Source organism: Panthera uncia, assembly GCF_023721935.1.
Source record: "Panthera uncia isolate 11264 chromosome A1 unlocalized genomic scaffold, Puncia_PCG_1.0 HiC_scaffold_17, whole genome shotgun sequence".
Classification (NCBI taxonomy): domain Eukaryota; kingdom Metazoa; phylum Chordata; class Mammalia; order Carnivora; family Felidae; genus Panthera; species Panthera uncia.
In genome coordinates, this window is record NW_026057577.1 from 70,638,150 (window position 1) to 70,655,166 (window position 17,017).

At 34.7% G+C, this 17,017-nt stretch overlaps 1 long non-coding RNA gene and 1 pseudogene across 1 annotated transcript in view; both read right to left on the reverse strand.

The window, feature by feature from the left end:
• Positions 1 to 17,017, reverse strand: part of LOC125934952 (uncharacterized) — an 89,530-nt gene that overhangs the window by 53,377 nt on the left and 19,136 nt on the right. The gene's annotated exons all lie outside the window — the stretch shown is intronic.
• On the reverse strand, positions 9,098 to 9,769 carry LOC125934951 (ATP synthase subunit d, mitochondrial-like; annotated as a pseudogene).

Sequence of the window (17,017 nt, forward strand, 5' to 3'; positions counted from 1 at the left end):
CCAAAGAATTAAAGAGGAGAGAACATTTCCAAACTCATTTCACACAAAGCCAGCAATACTCTGATAACAAAACCACCACAAAAAAACTGTAGGTTAATATCTCTGATGGACACAGATGCAATGAAATATTAACAAACCAAATTCAAAAACACATCAAAAGAATAAAACATTGTGATCGAGTGGGATTTACTCCAAGGATGCAAAGATAGTTCAACATCTGCAAATAAATCAGCATGATACACATTAACAAATTAAAGGATGAAAATCACCCTATCATCTCAACAGATGCAGAAAAACATTTGATAAAAGTTAACACCCATTTATGATTTTAAAAAACTCTCAACAAAGTGAGTATACAGGGGCATCTGGGTGGCTCAGTCTTTTGAGCATTCAACTCTTGACTTCAGCTGAGGTCATGATCTCGTGGTCCCTGGGATCAAGCCCCATGCTGGGCTCTGCACTGACAGCATGTAGCCTGCTTAAGATTCTCTCTCTTCCTCTCTCTCTGCTCCTCCCCTACTTGCATGCACACTCTCTCAAAATAACTTTAAAAAAATAACTTAAAAAAAACTTAAATAAACTTTAAAAAAAAGTGACTATAGAGTAAATGTACCTCAACATAATAAAGGCCATACTTAAAGCACACATCATAAACTTTTCCTTCAAGATCAAGAACAAGAGAAGGATATACACTCTCCCCACTTTTATTCAAGATAGTATTTGCAACCCTAGCCACAGTAATAAGGCAAGAACAACAAATAAAAAGCATCCAAATTGAAAGGGAAGAAGTAAAACTTTCCCTATTCATAGACAACATGATTTTATATGAAAACCCTAAGTACTCCGCCAAAATCTGTTAGAACTAATCAGCAAGTTCAGTAAAGTTACAGGGTCAAAATCAACATACAAAAATCTGTTGCATACACTTAACAACAAACTATCAGAAAAAGAAATTAAGAAAACAATCACTTTAAAATTACAGTAAAAAGAATAAAATACCTAGAAATAAATTTAACCAAGGAGGTGAAAGACCTATACACTGAAAACTTTAAGACACAGATGAGAGAAATTAAAGAAGACACAAATAAATGGAAAGATATTCAAGCTCATGCCCTGGAAGAGTTAATACTGTTAAAATGTTCATATTATCCCAAAACAATCTACAGATTCAATGCAACCCCTATCAAAATCTGAACAGTAAACAATCAATCAACAAACAATCCTAAAATTTGTATGAAACCATGAAAGACCTTGAATCCCAATGGCAATCAATCAATGAACAATGCTAGAATTTATATGAAACTACAAAAGACCTCAAATAATTAAAGCAATCTTGAGAAAGAACAAAGCTGCAGGCATTTGCAACCTGATTCCAAACTATATTACAAAGTTATGGTAACCAAAACAGTGTGGTAAAAGCATTAAAACAGACATATAGATGAACAGAACAGAATAAGAACCCAGAAATAAACCCACACGTATATATGGTCAATTAATCTGCAACAAAGAAGCCAAGAATATACAAAGGGGAAAGAATAGGCTCTTCAGTAAACAGTGCCGGGAAAACCGGATAGCCACATGCAAAAAAAATGAAACTAGACTGCTACCTTACATCACTAACAAAAATGAAGATGAAATGGATTAAAGACTTAAATGTAAGGCCTGAAACCATAAAACTCCCAGCCTACCATTACTAAAAATCTTTGGCCAAAGGTTAGCCTTTATGGGGATTTGCTCACCAGGTTCTCATTACCTTAAATGATAGGAAAACTCAAGCTGTGATTTTTGGTTAAAATGGTCCTAGGTTCTTTGGCAAAAGTAAATGCAAATCCTCTCTATAGAAAAGTAGCTTTATTCTAAGCCTCCAGGATTCTCCAAATAATATTTCAAGGGCAATGAGAAAGATAATACAAGGACACAAAACACAAGAAGACAAAAGCCTACACAAATAAAAAACAACTGCAAGAGACCCATTAAGACTTTAAATATTAGAGGGGCGCCTGGGTGGCTCAGTCGGTTAAGCGTCCGACTTCGGCTCAGGTCACGATCTCGCGGTATGTGAGTTCGAGCCCCGCGTCGGGCTCTGTGCTGACTGCTCAGAGCCTGGAGCCTGTTTCAGATTCTGTGTCTCCCTCTCTCTCTGTCCCTCCCCCGTTCATGCTCTGTCTCTCTCTGTCTCAAAAATAAATAAACGTTAAAAAAAAATTAAAAAAAAAAAGACTTTAAATATTAGAATTATCAGAGACAATTTACTACATTAAAAAATGAATGGCATGCTTAAAAATATCTGCAGGTGTAAGAAACTACAAGAAGTGGAAAAGCAAATTAGGAAAAGAATCAAATGGAATTTCTAGAAATTAAAATGACTGTATTTATAATTTAATTATTTGCAAATCACCTCTCTGACAAAATATTAACACCCAGAAAATATAAATAATACAACTCAACAGCATAAAAACAAATAACGGTTTAAAAATGGGTAAAGGATCTGAATAGACATTTTTTCAAAGAAGACTTACAAATGGCCAACAGTTATATAAAAATACTCAACATCACTAATTGGGAAAAGCAAATCAAAACCATAAGGAGATATCATCTCATACCTGTTAGGATGGCTATTATCAAAAAGATGAGAAAAGGGAATATACGTTGAAATATAAATTGATACAGGTATGGAAAAAGTATGCAGGTTTCTCAAGAATCAAAATTGGAACTACAAACTGTGGGATGTCTGGCTGGCTCAGTCAGTAAAGCATGTGACTCTGGATATTGGGGGTAGAGTTTATCCAAAAAAAAAAAAAAAAAAGGAAGGAAGGAAGGAAAGATAGAAAGAAAGAAAGGGAGGAAGGAAGAAAGAAAACAGAACTACCTTATGATCCAGCAATCCTACATCTGTGTACATATTCAAAGAAAATAAAATCATCTCAAAGAGCTATCTGCATCCCCATGTTCACTACAGCATTATTCACAATAGCTAAGATATGGCAACAACCTAAGTGTCCATCATGGGTTTTTAAAAAGGAATATTATTTAGCCAACAAAAAAGGAAGGAGGAGCACTGGGGTGGCTCAGTCAGTTGAGCATCCAACTCTTGATTTCAGCTCATAGTCTCATGGTTCGTGAGTTCAAGAGCCCTGAGGGGGGTTCTGTGCCGACAGCACAGGACCTGCTTGGGATTCTCTGTCTCCTTTCTCTCTACCCCTCTTCTGTTCGTGTTCTCTCCCCCTCTCTCTCAAAAATGAGTACATAAACATTTAAAAAAAGAAAAAAAAGGAAGGAAACCCTGCCATTTGCAATAATGTGGATAAACTTGGAGGACATTGTGCTAAGTGAATTAAGGCAGGCAGAGAAAGACAAATACTATATGATCTCATTTTTATGCAGAACCTAAAAAAGTCAAACTCAGAGGCTAGAAAGTAGAACAGTGGTTGTCAGGGTTGGGGGGCGGGAGGGAATGGGAAGATGTTAATTATAGGGTATGAACTTTCGGTTATAAATTCTGAAGATCTAATTATACAGCATAATAGTTAATTATACTGCATTGTATACATGAGATTTGTTAAGAGAGTAGACCTTAGGTGTTCTCAACCACACACACGCACACACACACACACACACACACACACACAAAGGTAACTATGTGGAGTGATAGATATGTTAATTAACTTTACTGTGGTAATCATTTCACAATGTATAGGTACCTTAAATTATCATGTTGTACACTATATAAGAATAAATTTTTTTAAACTATGCTTTTTCCTGGTTTTGGCACCAAAAAAACCCAAAAAGCAAAAACAAACAAAACTATGATCTGCCATTAAGAAGTTACTGTGATATACAATATACTTCAGAAAAGTTGTTTAGAAGCTAAAGTGTATACACAAACACAAAGCCTGACATTAGTGAAACAAATATTCATAACTGAAACAACGGCCAGAAATGATTAGTCATTATATTCTTATACTATGAGCTAAATAATTGTGTCCCCTCAAAATTCATGCGTTTAAGTCCTAATCCCAATTTAATGGTATTTAGAGGTAGAGGTACCTTTGGGAGGTAATTAGGTCTTGGGAGTGAAACTCATGAATGGGATTAGTGCCCTTACAAGACATGAGAGAGATGATCTCTCTCCCCACCATGTGAGGATACAGCAAGTAGGTAGCCATCTGCAAATCAGGAACAAGAGCCTCACCAGACACTGAATCTGTCAGTACCTTGATCCTGCACTTCCCAGACTTCAGAACTGTGAGGAATAAATGTTTGTCATTTAAGTCACCCAACCAGTTTACAGGATTTGTTATAGCAGTCTGAACTGACCTGAACATATTGAAAAAGCAGCAACTAATTACTTATAGGACCTAAGAAAGAAAAATACAAGAATATGAAATTGTGCTATGCTTTCTTACAGAGATACAGGTAAAAGATCATGCATAAAGTAATGCAAATGAAGAAATGTTTGCCAAATCCTTTGGGAAAATGACAAATTTCTAAGCAACGAGGGTCAGTATGACCATTCATGCATCACATAATACTATTAATGCATTAGTAACATTTTTGTCTCTTTTAGTGGTGCATAAATAAATGGTACATCTTTCAATTGACGGTATTTTAGATTTATGAAAACAGTACTTGAAGAAATCAAAAATTTTCCAGAACTGATCAAAGACACCAATCCACATAATCAAGAAACCAAAAGTTCCCAGGCAATATAAATAAAAGTAAATCCACACTTAAAGACATCACAAAAAAACTATTTAAGTCTAAAAGAAAAGAACAGGACCTTAAAAACAACCACAGTGGGAGAAAAAAAAGGAAGGTTACCTTCAAAAGAAGGTCAGATGCCAGGTTTATGAAGCACAAAGTTAAATATTGGTACAATGGCAATTCTCCCCAGGTTGATTCATATATTCAACACAATTCCTACCAGAACTTTGGCAGCCTTCTGTAAAAAATTGGTAAAGATAATCCTAAGATTTATATAGAATTACAAATTACATAAAATTGCAAAATTTACATAGAATTTATACAGAATACCAAAACAATTCTGACAAAGGAAAACAAAGCTGGGGCACCTGGGTGGCTCAGTCAGTTGAGCATGCAACTCTTGATTTTGGCTCAGGTCGTGACCCCAGGGTCGTGGGATCAAGCCCCACGTTGGGCTCCACCCTGAGTGGGGAGCCTGCTTGAGATTCTCTCTCTCTCCCTCTCCGTCTGCCCCTCTCCCCTACTCACACTCCCTCCCTAAAATTAAATTAAATTTAAAAAAAGAAAGACAAGCAAAGCTGGACAACTTATACTTCCCAATTTCAAAACTTAATATAAAGCTACTTCAGTTGTTATCAACATGATGTTGTACTGGCAAAGGACAGACATGTAGAGGCACCTGGGTGGTTCAGTCCGTTAAACGTCCAACTCTTGATTTCAGCTCATGTCATGATCTCATGGTCATGAGATCAAGCCCTGAATCAGGCTCTGCACTGACAGTGTAGAGACTGCTTGGGATTCTCTCTCTCTCCCTCTCTCTCTGCCCCTCCCACACTTGTGCATGTATACACACACACTCTTTCTCTCTCAAAATAAATAAATAAACTTAAAAAAAGACATGTAGATCAGTAGAATAGAACTGAGTACAGAAATAAACACTTGCATTTATAGTCAACTGACTTTCAACAAAGGTATAAAAGAAAGTCACAAAGGGAAAGGATAGCCTTTTTAATGAATGGAACTAGGAAAACTGAATATTCATATAAAAATTAACAGAAAATAAATCAGAAATTTGATTGTTAGAGCTAAAACAAATTTTTAAAAGAAGACACATGTGATTATCTTTAAGACCCTGGGCTAGGCAAAAATTTCTTAGATATAACAAAAAGATTTTTGATAAAAAAGACCTCACAAAATTCAAGTCTTTTGTACTTCAAAAGACGCCATTAAGAAAATTAAAAGACAAGCAACAGAGTGGGAGAAAATATTGCAAAATTTATATCTTATAAGGGACTTGTATACAAAATAGTCAAAGAATTCTTTGTATATAAGAAAAAAACCAATCTAAAAACTGAGTAAAATTTTTTAAAAAAAAGCATTTCACCAAAGAATATATATGAATGAATAATAAGCATATGAAAAGATATTCAATACCATTAGTGTAGGAAATGCAAATTAAAACTACAACAAGAAGCAATTTCACACCCACTAGGATGGTTATAATATTTTTTTTAATAGATGATAATAGGGGCACCTGGCGGGCTCAGTCAGTAGAGACTCTTGATCTTGGGGTCATGAGTTCAAGCCCCATGTTAGGTGTAGAGATTACTTTAAATAATAGATGATAATGTGGGGAAACAAGAATCCTTACACTTTGCAGGTGGGAATGCAAACACTTTAGGCAATAGTTTGACAGTCTCATATAAAAAGTTGGAAATAAATTTGCCAAGGGATGCCTGTGTGGCTCAGCTGGTTAAGCATTCGACTTCGGCTCAGGTCATGATCTTACAGTTCAAGAGTTCGAACCCCGCGTCAGGCTCTGTGCTGACAGCTCAGAGCCTGGAGCCGCCTTCGGATTCTGTGTCTCCCTCTCTCTGCCCCTCCCCTGTTCACACTCTGTCTCTCTCTCTCAAAAATAAATAAACTTAAAAAAGAAATAAAGAAAGAAATTTGCCAAATGACTGGGTAATTCTACTCTTAGGTATTTACCCAAAAGAAATGAAAACATATACAAAGATTTACACATGAATTCTTTTAGCAGCATTATTCATATTCACAGTCAAAATCTGAAAAAAACTTAAATGTCCATCAACTGATGATAAGAGAGACAAAATGTGGTATATCTATATAGTGGAATACTATTCATCAATAGAAAGAACAAATACTAATACATGCTTCAACACACATGGAACTCAAAAATATGCTAAGTGAAAGAATGCCAACACAAGAGATCACATATTGTGTGACTTGATTTATACAAAATTTCAAGAAAAGGCAAATCTACAGAGACAGAAAATAGATTAGTGCCGTTTGGGGTCAGGGAGAGGGAATGGGGATTAACAGGTAATGGACATGAGGTTTCTTATTAGGGTGACAGAAATGTTCTAAAACTAATCGATGATGGCTGCACAAAATTGCTGAATTTATTTTTAAAAATCACTGAATTATATACTTGAAATAGGTGAATTTACAATATACAAAATATATCTTCAAAGCTATACACACACACACACACACACACACACACACATATATATCCATATATACATACATATATACATATGTGAAGGTCAGATCAATAATTGACATAACAAAAACAACAGCAAAAACCAGAAAACAGTGGAATGAGATCTTAAATATGATGACAAAAATTACTGCTAATCCTGAATTTTACACCCAGCAAAATATGGTTAAAGAATAAAATAAAAAGACTTTGTCAGAACAATAAAAACAGAGTTTGTCATCAACACTTTCTAGAAGAAATGCCCAAGAATAAACTACTAGTAGCAGAAACATATTCCAGATAGAAGATCTAACATGGAAGAATTAACAGCAAATAAAGTGCTAAATATGTGAATATTTGTACATAAATATAACATATAAAAAATAGTAACAAGTCTCAAGGGTTAAAAAATATACAAAGCACAATAACAATGTGTCAGGTTGGGGGATAAATGGGGTTAAAGTGTTGTAAAGTTTTTGTATTATCCAAAAGGAGGTAAAAGGTACTGATTAACTTTAGACTATGAAAATTATGTTTATTATTCATTCTAGAGTAACCAATAAATGAACAGAAATAGAGTGTATAACTTCTAAATTACATGGAAAATGGAAAATTTTTAAATTATCAATTGTATTCTTCAGGGATATCCAGAGAAACAGAACTAAAACCAATAGGTAGGATGGATATATACATATTGGTTCATGAAGAGAGCTGCAGTAAACAAGCTGGAGGCCCAGGACAGCTGATGGTGTAGTTCCAATCCAAGCCCAAAGGCCTGAGAACTAGGTGAACCAATAGTATAGTTCCTGTCTGAAAGCCAGCTGGCTTGAAACCCAAGAAAAGCTAAATGTTTCAGTACTATACAAACCTTCAACAGATTAGATGAGGCTCATCCATACTGGAAGGGCAATCTTCTTTACTCATCTACCAAGTCAAATATTAATCTCATCCAGAAACACCCTCATGAACACACCCAGAATTTTTTACGAAAAAATATTTGACCAAGTCTCTGATTACCATTCTGGCCCAGTGAAGGAGACAAAATTAATCATCATGTCGATCCAAAGACAGCAAGAACGGAGAGAAAAACAGAAAAGACATGTCAAATAGAAGATGTAAAGACAGCAAAGTCTACCATGTCAGTAAATACAATAAATGTAAATAAATTTAAATTCTACTTAGAATCTGCTACATGTCTAAGAGAAAATATATTAATTCAATCCACTCCTTCACCAGCATCTACTCTGTGTTATCTATGTTTTAGGTACTTGGACACATCAATGAACAGAACAAAACAATCAGATTACACAATAATAATAAATAAATGTCTTACATTTGTTTTTGTCTATCTAGAATATTTAAAAGACTGTGGTGATTTAGAACTTAAGATATTTGTATATAACAGGTTAACTTAAAAGTAAAGGAAGAGCTCAGTAATTAAACGAACAAACCATAGGGCATGATTACATGAGGTACCACAGACAAGGAAATTACTGAAAGTATTATGAGCTTATGGGCAGCCAAAACAAAAAGGGCAAAAGTTACATACTTTTAATTATTTGGCAAAAGCTTCATACTCTATGGAAGACAGAAACCTTTATTAGCCCTAAATTACAATGAAAACTAACATGGATCCTTCTATATTAGGGGATACCTAAATATATAGGTTGTCCCAAAAGATCCAGTAGCCTTGCTAAGTTTCCTACAAAGACAAGCAGATTCAAACAGAATCTAAATTAAGTCTGAATCCTGTTCCATCACTTACTGTTTGTACAACCACTGGCAAGTTCCTTAACCTCTCTGAACATGGGTTTCCTCATCTCTAAAATAGATCTATGATTGATGGAGTTAGAGAGAAGTTTCATAAAGTATCATGAAGTTTCATAAAGTAATTTTAAAAGAATTTTTGTTATTACTATGGCACAAAATCAATAAACATAACAGCAATATAAACTGATACAGACTAGAGTTTTTGCTTCTAGATTATAAGACATGGTGCTTTATTTTTTTGTTACCATATAATTATTTTTAATGTCCAGCATTTATAATATAAGGGCCAGAGTTTTCTTCGCAACTCAAGTTGATAAATTTTTGATTGACTTGTGAGGCCAATAGGGATACTTCTTCTTGTCTAATCTGCTTTCTGGGAAGACTTCATTCAGGTCCTCAATGGTCATCTGATCAAATGGAATTGTGTTCTTCATCTTCTCCAGCTCTTTTTCATATTCCTCAATCCTGGCCTTTGAGAGAGACAAAAACTCAGCACAACTTTTCACATCTTCTTTTTCTTCAGCATCCACCTAAATGGTATATTTATCCTCTGGCACAGGAATCTTCAGAGCATTAAACTTCTTAAAATCATCTACCTACCCAGCCTTCACCACACTGGTCTTATAGTAAGCCCCGTTGAGAGCAGGTAGATTCTCAGGGAGAAGAGCCCACCTGGAGGTGAGGGTCTCATTCCAGGATGTCAGGGAGTTAACAATGGCCTTCGTGTCAGGGTATGATCTCCCCAAAACCTACTCAGTATATGGCTTTTAAAGCAAGTTTTTTCCCAGCCATCTTGAGATCCTTCACTGAACCCCATTGGCCCATCAAGACACAATGCTTTAAAAACAGTTCCACAGAACCAGTGAACTAAAATATGAAAAATTTCCAAAAGTGTTCTTAGAAATCTCTAAAAAAAACAGTATCAAATATAAATTATTTAACTAAAGAGATAATTGACAATTTTAGATCTTGAGATATAAGGTTTATGTACTAAAAATTTGCATAAGGCAAATTAGTAAACTTGGGCTTTTGTTAAATGGGTTTGTCTTTGAGTTAACAACCACTTTGTCTCTTTCCTAAGCATCAACAATAATCATTACACGTGAAAGTAGAGTCCATTTGTGGTTTTGAATGCCATTCTTTTGCAATACTAACACATAGAGAGCACTCAATTAATAACTCTTAATGAGCAAATGGCTATTGGCTATTATCTCTGGAATTAATAGTTTTCACTTCAAGGCAGTTGCCTAATATGTTCTGTGGTGACAGTTTGATAGCTTGACCCCAGGCATTTTTGTGACTTGTGACATAAATACTTTTTAAAAAGGCCAACTGTGATGATTAATTTTATTCGTCAACTTGGTTATAATTTATATAGTGCCCAATTATTTAACAAAACACTAATCTATGTGTTGCTCTGAAAGTATTCTGTAGATGTCGCTAGTATCTATAATCAGTTGACTTTAAAGAACAGGCATTATCCTCAATAATGTGGGTGGGCCTCATCTGATAAGTTGAAGACTTTAAGAAGAAAAATTGATGATCCTGGACAAGAAGGTATTTTGCCTCCAGACTGCAGCATTATCTCCACAGTTTCCAGCCTGCCAGCCTGCCCTGCAGATTTTAGACTTGCAGCCTGTACAAGTCTGTGAGCCACTTTCTTAAAATAAATCATAAACATATATGTGTATATGTATATATGTATCTTATCAGTTCTATTTCTCTGGGGAACCCTAAGTAATACACCAATAAAAGTGAATGATGTTTTTTTAGGCTGTAAAGTACTACATAAACATCAAAAGTAGAACACACCAAATGATACCATATATTGGCTTCAACCTTTTGTTTTAATTAAAACAAAATGTTTTTTCTTTGATATCAATCCTAGATTACAGATACCAACCAGCATCTATCACCTTTAATATTCATGTCCCTTGAGTCTTCTTGCATAATAAGTGATTTCTCAGAATCAAACCATACATCATTAAATCCAATTGAAAGGAGATTCTAAAACAATTCTTTTAAAGATTATCCAACACATCAACAACACAGACAACTGAAATCATACAGAATGCACTTATACTATATCAGTATTCATGTAATAAAAAAGATACCATAATTGTGTACCCCATACCTATTAATCTGTAGTTCTACCCTTTAGCATACACCTAAGGAAGATAAAGACCTTATCAAATCTAGGCCCATGAAGGATTAACCAAAAATACCTAGTACTATTTATTTATTTATTTGTTTGTTTGTTTGTTTATTTATAAAGATTTTATTTTTAAGTAATCTCTACACCCAATATGGGGCTCAAACTCACAACCTCAAGATCAAGAGTCACATGCTCCACTGACTCAGCCTGCCAGGTACGCCCCACCCAATGCTATTTAACAAGTCAGTTTATATCACCAAAACAGAAAATGTCACTTTTAACATAAAAACTAGAATAGGTACACCAACATAATGTTGATCTCGAGAAATGCAACATATTTAATTACATAATCTGAGACACTGGACCATGTTACAAAAGTGCACATTTTATTGTCTTGTACATTTTGTGGGATAAGGAAAGCAGAATAAATATCAAGGATTAAAGTATAAACTGGAACACAAGTCTTTGGCAGATTTTCTTTATACTGGACATCCTGACCCCCTTTATACACTTACCAAGAAGGACAAATACCAGAAATTCCTTCTTGAATATTTTCTTTCAGTTTCCCTATAATCTCCAGATACTCCCCTTCTCTCTCCCAATGATTGTCCTAATGTTAAATTGTTCAAAGGAAGCAATTAATTGAAAAGCAATCAGGTTGTACATCACAAAATGGAAACAATCTAGCAATCTCTTTTATTTAATCAACATAAACAAATGATCAAAATAATTCAGTCCATTTCTGGGGCCTGAAAACATATTTTTTGTCTCCTCCTTTCCACCCCACTCTTCTTCTATTCCCAAGTCCTATGGCCAGGTCACAGCAGCAAAAGCCCACTTTATCATATATTGCTTACCTCAATCTACATGAAGAAGTACAATGATGCTGCTAGATTCCAAATGTACAGCTATGTCGAAGTAAAAACCATCAAACCAGGCTTGAAAATGGCAGTATTCTATTACCTCAGTGGAGCTTATGGTCATTCTACAAAATCTACTGAAGTTATAAAACACTTAAAGTTTTTTCTATAATTAATAAATTGATCCTCTGTCTCTCCATTTCTAATTCCTTAATTCCAATACCCAGATGGCTTATATTGTTAAAAACATCTATGGAGGATTAATCTTTTGGTCATAATTTTTAAATGGATGCAATAATTGATTATATATATAATTCACTGCCTAATCAGAAATAAAACTGTAATCTCATAAAAGATGTTTAATAGCAATTTTAACTACTAGGCACATAATTAACGGTTAGGGTATTAAAAATTAAACTTCAAGGTGGCTAAAGCATAAATTTAAAAACTTTAGACAATTTCAAAGAAAACAAAACATTAAAATAAAAATTTCATAATTGTGTTTCTAAAAGTATGTGTAATAATACGTTGCTATTCTACATTTTCATATAAATTAATAGTAGATAGATATTATTCACCAAAAAAATTTTGTAAAATATTTTTAAAGACAGTGGAATAGCAATAAAACATTTTTTTAATAACTGAATAGCAATAAAACCATTTTTAGTTATAAAGAAATCTTACATATAAAAGAGAGCAAAGAAAGTAAGTTAAAGGCAATGGAACGCTGCAACACTAATTACTCTGTTTTTATATAAGGGAAAATATGGCAGCACAATTCGGTGATTGTTATATATGCAAAGCTTCCACGAACGTTGATGATGTCGTCTTCATAAGAAATACACAACTACCTTACCATATGTAATTTTTTTTTATTAGTAAGGGGATCCATAACAACACCGTTACATAATTGGGGCCCTACATTCCCATGCCTGACAATTTTCAATGAACAAACCTCACTAAGGCAATGACTGAATTTTGTGCAAGATTCTCAAATTCTAAATATATCACATTAAGGAACACCCATTTTATTTTCAATTGCTTGAGTGGATGGGATTAAAGCAAATGCAGTTGTACTATAGGAATTTTCTGCCACTCAACTGCCAGTGAAGTAATGCATGAAGAATTCTTATTAAGTCAAAAGAGAAGAGAATGCATTTGAAAGCATAATTTACCCCCTTGATTAAGTTTTACGAATGGAAAGATTCAAGATTCAAGGCACTATGGACCCTTTTCCCATCTCAAAAAGAGACCCTTTTTATTAATAACCATTAAAATGCTCCACATTTTAAAGTATGCAACATCATGGCCTCATTACAAATTAGGTATTTAGGGAAAACCGCATTTCCTTCAAAGGAAAATGTTAACAACATACAATTCCTTCATCATGCATTTTTAAATACTAAGGAAAGTTATGCAACTGTTTTCACAACCAAGGCTCAGGCAACTGCCCAAGAAGCCTATAGAATTGATATCAATAGGAGTTTTATGCCTGATGGAAAACCAGTCTACAGATTTTTTTAATCTGAAAAATAATGTCATCATTGTGAATTCCACTTTGGAATACAAAAGCAAGGATTACACTGTGTTGTTAAAATGTTAACAACTGCATTTCATTCTTTGAAAAGGCTATATAATTTTCCTAAAATAAAGAGTTGATTGTATCTCTTATTACTGTTACAAGAATTTGATATATCACAAGGTTTAAGAGTTACAGCATGTGCCAACTATCAACCAGAAAAAATGAACCTGATTCATAATTCACTTTGAAATGTCTAGTTAGTCAATCAAGTGATTTGTAATCATGAAGACTGCCAGAAATGTAGTGAATAATGAGCTACAGTAAAATCCCTGGATTTTTTTTAGTATTCTTTTTCATTATGTGACTTTTGTTGCCATTTTTTATCACTGTTTCTCAGCAGCACACATATTTACTCACAAGTTTTTGACTATTAAATAGGTTAAAGGATATACAAGTTGAATGACCAGAGTATTTAATGTCTTCCCACAAAATTAAAAGTCTTACTGTTTGGGGTGCCTGGGTGGCTCAGTCAGTTAAGTGTCCGACTCTTGGTTTCAGCTCAGGTCATGATCTCACGGCTCATGGGATCGAGCTTTGTTTCAGGCTCTTCACTGTCAGCATGGAGCCTGCTTCAGATTCTCTCTCTCCTACTCTCTCTGTCCCTCCCCCACACACTCTCTCTCACTAAATAAATAAACGTTTTTTAAAAAGTCTTACTGTTTATAGCTTGAACAAAGAAAATCACATTCCATCCAACTCCCTTCACACACACCTCATTTTATTTATTTAGTGAATATGCTGTTTCAGCATAGCAAATTTTAATTCAGTACATTTTCATAAGTTGTTTCTATATAGCCTAAAACAAATAAAATCACTTAACATAATATAGTTAATATCAGAAGCCATAAGCTTCCTTTTACTATCTTCATTGTATAACATTTCCTTAGTTAAAACTAATGTAAGCTGATGGCCAAAGAACATTTGACCTCTAACTAATATAATCTTATTAAATTATAAATAAAATATAAATCAACCCATAGTTCGGCATATAACTAAAAAGGTAATATGATAAATTAGTGTTTTTCTAAATGTAAAACTACTAACCTATGTTAGAATCTGTCATTCTGATAATACTGGCCATCATAACCATTTTAATCAGGATTGCATGACATAAGAATTACAGTTTTAAAGCACATAGAACTTTAGGGGTGCCTAGACAATGGCTCAGTCGGTTAAGTGTCCAACTCTTGATCCTGGCTCAGGTCATGATCTCACAGTTGGTGAGACGGAGCTCTGTACTGAGAGCACTAAGACCACTTGGGATTCTCTCTCTCTCTCTCTCCCCCTCTCTCTGCCATTCCCCCACTTGTGCGCTCGCTCACGCTCTCTCTCTCAAAATAAATAAACATTTAAAAAAAAAACCTCTGAAGCAAATGAAACTTTATTTTTTTAATGTTTATTTATTTTTTGAGAGAGACACACAGAATGTGAGCATGGGAGAGGTACAGAGAGGGAGACACAGAATCTGAAGCAGGCTCCAGGCTCTGAGCTGTCAGCACACAGCCCGACAAGGGGCTCAAACTCACAAATGGTGAGATCATGACCTGAGCCGAAGTCAGACACTTAATCGACTGAGCCACCCAGGCATCCCATGAAACTTTAAATGTGATAAGAAATAGGTTCATTCTTTCACTTATTTTTCATCATTTTCAAACAGAAGGATCCTTTGCCAACTTTAGACTGATCATTATACCAAAGCACATGTGGCTCTCCTTAAGGGAATTAATAGAGTCCTTAAGTCAAGATGTATTACACTTATTATTAAAATATATTATTTCAGAAAAAATTCAACTATTGAAATTTTATGGGTAAATTTCCAATAAGTGGTTAGTTGTTCAAGATAACAAAATTGCAGACATACACTATACTGCCTCTAAGAAGCTAGTATGACTATGGTGAGACTTCAGGAACAATACTGTTTATAACACTGAATATCCCAGAAAAGTGTAGCAGCACTCCACCTTGGAATTCATTTTATCACCATTATCACACCAACTGTGAGGAAAATCTTTTCTTTCCTTGTAGGTTACCCATCTGTTTAATTCATTCACTTAACAAATGCTTATTAAGCATCTATATGTACCAGGAATTGTACTAAACCCTGGGGATATAAAAATGAATTAAACACATAGCCTTTGCACTTGCCATTAAGATATGTAACAGTCTAGGGGCGCCTGAGTACTTCAGTTGATTAAGCTTCTGACGCTTGATTTTGGCTGAGGTCATGATCTCACGGTTCTGGAGTTTGGAGCTCTGTGCTGACAGTGCACAGCCTGCTTGGGATTCTCTCTCTCTATCTCCCTCTCTCTGCCCTTCCCCTGCTTATGCTGTCTGTGTGTGTCTCTCTCTCTCTCTCAAAATAGATAAATAAATCAATAAATAATCCTTAAAAAAGAAAGAAATCTATAGTCTAGAGAGATATAATAAGTGCAATAAAATATAAAGGTACATAAATATAAAATATAAGGCTCTCAGTTTAACTGAGGTAGACATGTAAGGAGTATACATGACATGGGGGAGTAAGGAAGAGGGCTGCCGGAGGCAAGCTTGAGACAACATGGAATGGACCACTAACAGAAAACCTTGTATGTATGCTAAAGAGAACACAATCTGTACCTTAAAATCCTTCAACGGTTTCTCTTGTTTGTGGAGGGAAAAATCATGGGATCATAGGTTTCCAGAATGTCTATTCAATTTATGTAATATGGCTTTCCTCAACAATGGTCACACTAACATTTCATATTGCATTATACACCTGTTAGAGAACTAATATCACCATTTTAGCCTATCTGCTTTATATCAACATGTAAATAATCTCCCGGAACAAGGATCTCCAGCTCTAGCAAACTTGCAAATTAAACAACAATTTTACTACTTGAAGAGCGGGGCAGACACTAAAGTTATAGCAAGCTTTCCAAGAAAGCATTATCAAGAATCCATACACGTGATAACATGCACGCAGCATACACACAACATGAAGTATACACAATATACTGGCAGACTGTCCAACGTTGTGTCTACATAAAGTCACAAAAGCAAATGTTTCAGCCAGATACATTTTGGTGTACCTCAGTCAGTCGTACAAAATCCCTGTGAACTGGCCAGACTGTGCCTCAAAAGTGAAACAGCGCATTCTCAAGTTGCGTAAGTAAACCTTTCAAGCAGCTTAACACAGCACTTATAAATAGGAGCTCTGGGCAGAAGTTCTGAGGCCACATAGTTCAGGACTGAAATCCTTGGTCATTCACTGACCTTACGCAAATTATTGAACTCTGGCTCTAAGTTTTCTCGTCTATAAACCTGAGATAATTATTCCTACCCCACATAACTGTTGTAAAAATATAATAAAATATAAAAAGCACTTAGAGTGGAACAAATTACATCAGTTTTAATAACAATTATATAATTATAATTATTAATTATTCAAAAAGTAGTATCACATC